Source organism: Wyeomyia smithii, chromosome 1, assembly GCF_029784165.1.
Source record: "Wyeomyia smithii strain HCP4-BCI-WySm-NY-G18 chromosome 1, ASM2978416v1, whole genome shotgun sequence".
In the NCBI taxonomy this organism is placed as follows: Eukaryota; Metazoa; Arthropoda; class Insecta; order Diptera; family Culicidae; genus Wyeomyia; species Wyeomyia smithii.
In genome coordinates this window covers 110,863,911-110,870,403 of record NC_073694.1, presented here as the reverse complement: position 1 = coordinate 110,870,403, position 6,493 = coordinate 110,863,911, and the positions used below count along the sequence as shown (strand labels likewise).

General features: G+C 40.0%; 1 protein-coding gene across 1 annotated transcript in view; it reads left to right on the top strand.

Annotated features, from left to right (window-relative positions):
* Positions 1 to 4,630: 4,630 nt before the first annotated feature.
* Positions 4,631 to 6,493, top strand: part of LOC129718972 (probable serine/threonine-protein kinase dyrk1) — a 148,373-nt gene continuing 146,510 nt past the window's right edge. Inside the window, exon 1 of the mRNA XM_055670259.1 lies at positions 4,631 to 4,711. The gene's annotated coding sequence lies outside the window, so the exon portion shown is untranslated. The remainder of the gene's footprint in view (positions 4,712 to 6,493) is intronic.

Genomic DNA, 6,493 nt, shown 5'->3' with positions numbered 1-6,493 from the left:
CGAAGCCGTCAGTTACCTTATATATATTAAATACGGGTCAATTTTTTTGATATTGATATGTCAAATGAATTGAAAGTCTGAGAATAATAATAAAATCTAAAAGATTCTAATATTATTTTGAGGCGGGGCTTACCGAATGGAAATTGACTCCGGAATGCGCTGCAAGTACTCAGTCATTCTGCAAAGGGTCTTTGGAAGGTCGGTAGAGCTAACACCTTCTAGGTTCCGAAAACAAGACAGATGCAGAAACAAGAATCAACAGCATTGTCTTTTTTCACCCTATCACTGCCAGACAGTGGAATCTAGAAGGTCATACATACATACATACATACATACATACATACGGTTGCCGTCGTTTACTTGATGGCACAGCAACGCGGGCCGGGTATCGGCTAGTTAGAAATAATTAAAAATAAAGTTCAACTTTAACAATAAAGATATAACATAGGTAGAAAAAATATAAGCTTTAAATAAATTTGAATTCAAAAAATTCAAATTTTTCCCCTAAGAGGGGTGGTGTGATGGACTTATTCCATGCATAATTTAGAATACACGTAAACATCAGCACGAAACGACGGTGCGACCACCTGCTATGACAGCACAAAAGGGTATCGCAACCGACGTGTGCAATAAACTAATCACTAAGTGCGATTCATTCGACTAACAACACTCATCGTGTATAGTTGATAAGTGATGACATTTTCGAGTCCGGCTTGGAAACCGGACTAAAGAAAGAATTTACCACACATTGTGTTCGGATAAGAATTAAGTGAGTATTTGCAAGTTGAAGTAAACTTCAATATGGTATTTCAGAGCGAGAAAAATTATTGAAATCATGTTGACTCAACAACGTTTCAAGTGCTTTCAAAAATCCAAATTTGATCCAATTGTCTTGATATTTGGAATACAGTAGAACAATTAAAATTAGAATTTAAGTTTTGACCGGCTTCCGGCCACTGTGCGTTGACTCGGTATTTCGCGACCTAGGACGTTCTCCGCTACACTGCTGATGGCTGACTTGACGGTATTCCAGCAGGCCTCTAGAGGGGCTTCTTCCAGCTCGTCCTTATCTGGCAGTGCAGCTTCGAGAGAAAGCGCGTAGTTTTCGGCGACTTCGGGTTGCTTCAGCCGCACGAGATTGTACCTTGGCGGGGAACGGTACCGTATTTTGTTCACAACGGATAGTTTTTGGCGTATCTTTACCATCACTAGGTAGTGGGCCGAGCCGATGTTGGCGTCCCGATTTGTTTTGACGTCGATAATGTCTGAAAAGTGCCGACCATCTATTAGAACGGTGCTACGTATGGCCATGTTCTTGGAGGCGGCGAAGTCAAGTGGTCTTAGGCCATTTTCATTTGTCAGCTGGTGTGAATCGTTCAATTACCGGCATAAATTCCTCCTCCTGACTGACCTGAGCGTTGTTTTACTTTATTACCATGTTTTATGCAGCGATCGTATTCACGTTCCAACTGCGCGTAGAATTCGTCTTTGTCGTCGTCAGTACTTCCGAGGGCTGTGCACGTTAATGTTAAAGAATCGGCCCTTGACATTCTGAGGTCAACCGGCCACCACCCGATTATCCGCTTCTGCATCTCACCCATCACTATAAATGCTGTGCCTAGCTGATGTGTGTCACCATAACTCTGGTAGCTGGTGTGTCCATCCCTATGCGTACGCACCGTCGTCCCTTTCCAACATACACCCTGCAGCGCTACGATGTTGAACTTGCGGTTTTTCAATTCTTCGGAATGTATACGGTTACTTCCTAGGAAATTCAGAGACCGGCATCCAATCGTTAGTCCGTTTTCGTCGCCTGGGTCTTTGCCGATGATTCTGGTATAAATTTTTCTGTTATAGCGTTCGTTGCTTTTGTTTTTCGCGGTGCGGGCTTGCAAGGCTCACGACCAGCTCCACTTTCTCGCAGGAGGACCGACGTAGTGCTACTGTTTTGAGTCACGACGCACAACCAGGAATTGGATATAACGCTTGAGGGTGCGTCACTTAGGGCGCTTGTGGTGGCGTTACCTGTCCAAGAAACTTCCTTCCGAGGAAGGAAGCCCGCTTCCCCTGCCAGCATACGACCGGTAGTCCCACCGGGATTGGTTACCTGAGCTTCTTACTAGTTACTCGTATCCCGGTTGACACCAACGAGGAGATAGGGGTTCGGTAGCTGGAAGGCTAATGGTTCGCATGTGGGAACTATATTCCGTCTTTGGTCCAAACATTCGCCAACGGTGACAATGAAATTCAATAACATCCAATGGGGCCACTAGACCTTTCATTTGCGACTGATTTCGTGAAAATCAGTTCGGCCATATATAAGAAAAGTAAGTGTTTCTCTTTTATAACGTGTTTTCACATGTTTATAAATTTCGGACGAAGTTATGGTCCAATTACAATGCAACTATAACTTTTATTGGACACTAATTTTGTGAAAAGTGGTTCAGTCGTCTCTGAGAAAAAATGAGAGAGTGAGAACTAACTTTTCTTTGCATAGCTTTTGAACGTTTACGCCTAGGGTTAAAGGTAAGCTTATAAATAAACAATGATCAAAATTCTTCTTTACGTTTGACTACATAAATAACTACACGACATAATTAATTTTTCGTTAGACATTCGTTTTCTGACTTTCCTTTAAAATTTATTAAAATGATCTTGTATATAAATATAAAGTTCTTCAACGCAGTTGCTCTTATTAATAATATTCCCTTTGATTCTGAGGTGCATTCGTGCACCATTCAATATGGGTTACACAGAAGCCAGAGTCCGACCTCAAACATAATTTTAAATCTAAATAACTACTTTTGGCTAGTACAATACCATGTTTGAATTATGCCGAGGCCACATATTTTGATCGATCAATTTCGTTTCTTTGCATAACATTAAAACCACGTATCATTATGTTATTAAATTTGTTACTTGTAAGTTCGAGAGACAGCCTGTAGCTATGTTCAAATAAGTCGTATAATCTTTGAGATAATAAACTTTCCTTGTTTCTTCAATGTAATAAACAAAGGTTTAAATAAAGTTCCGATTATAATCAAATAAAATGGGTACCTATTGGGCAGCCAAACCTTTCATTTGACAACAAGATTGTTGAAATTTATCCAGCCACCTTTGAGAAAACGAGTGAATTTGAAAAGTCATCGGACCACGTTTCTTTTCACAATTTTTGAACCACGTGTGCTAATATTATAAAATTCATCAGTTAACCCTTAACTAGCCCTTTCATTCGATATCAACATTGTTCAAATCGGTTGTGTAGTTTCTGAAATAATAAAGTTTCGTGATTTCCACATTTTGCACATTACAGACACATTCACAGTCCGATTACAATGAAATTCGATAGGGTGTTATGAGGCAGCTAGACCTTTCATTTGACACTGATTTTGTGAAAATCGGGTCAGCCATCTCTGAGAAAAGTCAGTGAGTTTAAGTAGTGTTCGGAACATGTTTCTTTTCATTGTTGAATTTTTAAACATAACAGGCAAAGCAACAGTCCGATTGCAAAACAAATCAATAGGGTCTAATGAGCAACTAGACCTTCCATTTGATACTCATTTAATGAAAATCGGTCCAGCAATTTCTGAGAAACGTGAGTGAGATTAAAGAGTCTCCAGAACACGTTTCTTTTCATAACTTGTAAACCACATATCCAATCTCAATAATATTCAAAAGTTTAATGTTTTTTAGGAGGCCCGTTTATTTGGAACCAGTTTTGTTCAAATCGTCTGTGTAGTTTCTGAGATAATGATGTTTCGTGATTTTCACGTTTTGGTACATAACCTCTAAACTAAAAATTCGATTACGATGAAATTCAAAAGGGCCTTTTGTGGCAACTAGACCTTTAATTTGCAATTATTTTTTCGAAAATCGGTCCATCCGACTCTGAGAAAATCGAGTGAGATTGTGTGAGCGTTACACACACACACACACTCTCTCACACACACACACTCACACACACACAGACATACACACACATACACTCAAACACATACACACGCAAACACATACAGAAAATGCTCAGCTCGTCGAACTTAGTCGAGTGGTATACGACATCCGGTCTTTGGAGCACTTTTATACCTTTAGATTTTTCAGTGATTGCCATTCCTTTCTAGGAGAAAGGCAATAAAAAAATGAAAATAATCGACTTTCTGAGACTTTCGTGCTGAGAGACTGAAATTTAAAGGATTTTTTTTATGATAACACCTGATTTCATTGTGCCATGCATTTTACGAACATTTCTTGTACAAGTTCTTCACTTTAATTTAAGAATCCTCCGCCAATTATTTGGGTTTGAAAAAATGATCCACCTAGCAAAAGATCTGGGACGCCGCGGAGCAACAGTTGGAAACCTTTGACTTCTGGTGGATTTCTCATCGTTTCCCTACTATTCGCGACGTTACACATTTTTCCTGTGTCGTGTAGTCCTGTTTGAATAATTCAACATGATCATTTCTTTGACACCTATTATAAAATTCTTTAATTGAGGATACATGTTAGTATGAGTAAACTAACTAACTCGAAGGAAAATATGCTTATTTAATAAAGTAACATGTTTTATTATTTCAATGTTCCATACCATACTTAATGATTGCACTAATTATTTGATTTCGTCACGGCTTTTTTTTCAGCACTTAACATGCGAAGTAACAAATATGATTTCGGAAAACTGGGTTTTTGGATGTGCCGTAAATAATATGCGCTACTGGTAAGTAAAATTATATTCATTTAGTGTTTATTTTGGTGGCAATAGCCACAGTTATATTTTCGTTTTGCTCAGTTTCCGTTAGGAAAAATGCCCCATTAATGGAGTAGCTAAGCACAAGTTACACTCAAAATATTTTTCACATTATTGTTACGTGAAATTTCCTGTACTTATTCATTTTCTGTCATTTTGCATGATTTATGTGACAAACATAACATCTACGTGAAAAACATATGCATACGATGTTTTATCACGTAGTATCTACTTGAACTTGGCAACGTCAAACAGAATGTCATAGAAGAAGTATCGCGTGGACTCTTTATGTGAAAATACACAGAAATCAAAATGGCGAAGCTGTTGTCTAACTCAGTCTCCGACAAAATAGAATTTCTCGACGGCTTGCCAATAAGTGAGCTTTCGAAAAACCGTACGAATTTGACATCGAGCCTTGAGCTTACAGGTTTCACACAGATTTAGTTCAAAGGTCGAAGAGTTTCCTATACATAAACAGTTGCAGCTTACAATAGTTATCGCCGGCAAAAGTCGTAATACTTGACCGTTTTTATGTCGTTTCATTTACGAATCGGTGATTTGCATGGCCGTGCGATTTATCAAGCAACATATTTCTATAATTTCTAAAAACTATTTGCCGTCTCTTAAGAATTGGGGAAACAAAATTTGGATATTTTACGTTGTATCAATCGTAGTAGCTAGCAGATAATCAAATGCTTTCCATTTTACCGGTAGTTGAATTCTACGTGAAAGTCACATAAAATGCTTATGTCTACTGTTTAAGATTCATAGGATAAATCATTTCACCAAATCATGATGAGCTCAAATGACCATCACTTAGAATCTACGTGAAAATGACAGTGGAAAATATTCACATAACTTTTCCGGTAATTATGACGTGAAAATTATTTTGAGTGTGTACATTTCGCTAAAAAGAAGTAGGAGGGTGGTATCAAAGACACGACCGCATGTTGTAGGACTACGATATTTTTCTACATTTTTGCCTTGCCTTTCTCCTCGAAAGGTATAGCAATCACTTGCAAAACCGAAGATATAAAAGTGCTCTTAAGGGCCGAATGGCATATATCACTCGACTCAGCTCGATGAGCTGAGCATTTTCTGTATGTGTGTGTGTTTTTTTTTTCAGGTGGAGGGGAAATTTGCAACCAAACCCAAGGTGACCAACCTCAGGGAGTGTGGGGTTGGTTTGAATCAGTGACCGAACCCACTAAAACCCCTCCTGTCTCCAGCCCATAATACTCCCCGGGACGACCGCTAAGTATTGCTTCGGGGAGCGGCTTTTATGCTTAAAGCAAACTCCTGCCTCTATAAGTCTCTTAGCTAATTAGCTAACTAACCTGGAGACTGGCCGTTAGCTAACACTGGCGTGTTGGTGGTCAACCTGTCGCCTGCTTTGCAACTCTAGGACTATTTGAGAGGCGGCTGCACAAACCGCCCTCCAGATGTTCGAGTCCTATGAACTAGGTTGTCCGGAGTAGTGTCTGGCCCGCTCATAACCATCATGTCGCTTCGCGCACGCGCAAAACGAGGACATACGAAGAAGACATGCTCAGCAGTCTCTTCCGCATCCAGGCACTCGGGGCACATGGGGGACTCCGCATGCCCGAACCTGTATAGGTACTGCCTGAAGTAACCATGACCCGACAGAATCTGTGTCAGGTGGAAGTTGACTTCTCCATGGCGTTTCCCGACCCACCCGGATACCACCGGAATAAGTCGGTGCGTCCATCTACCTTTCGTGGAGTTGGACCA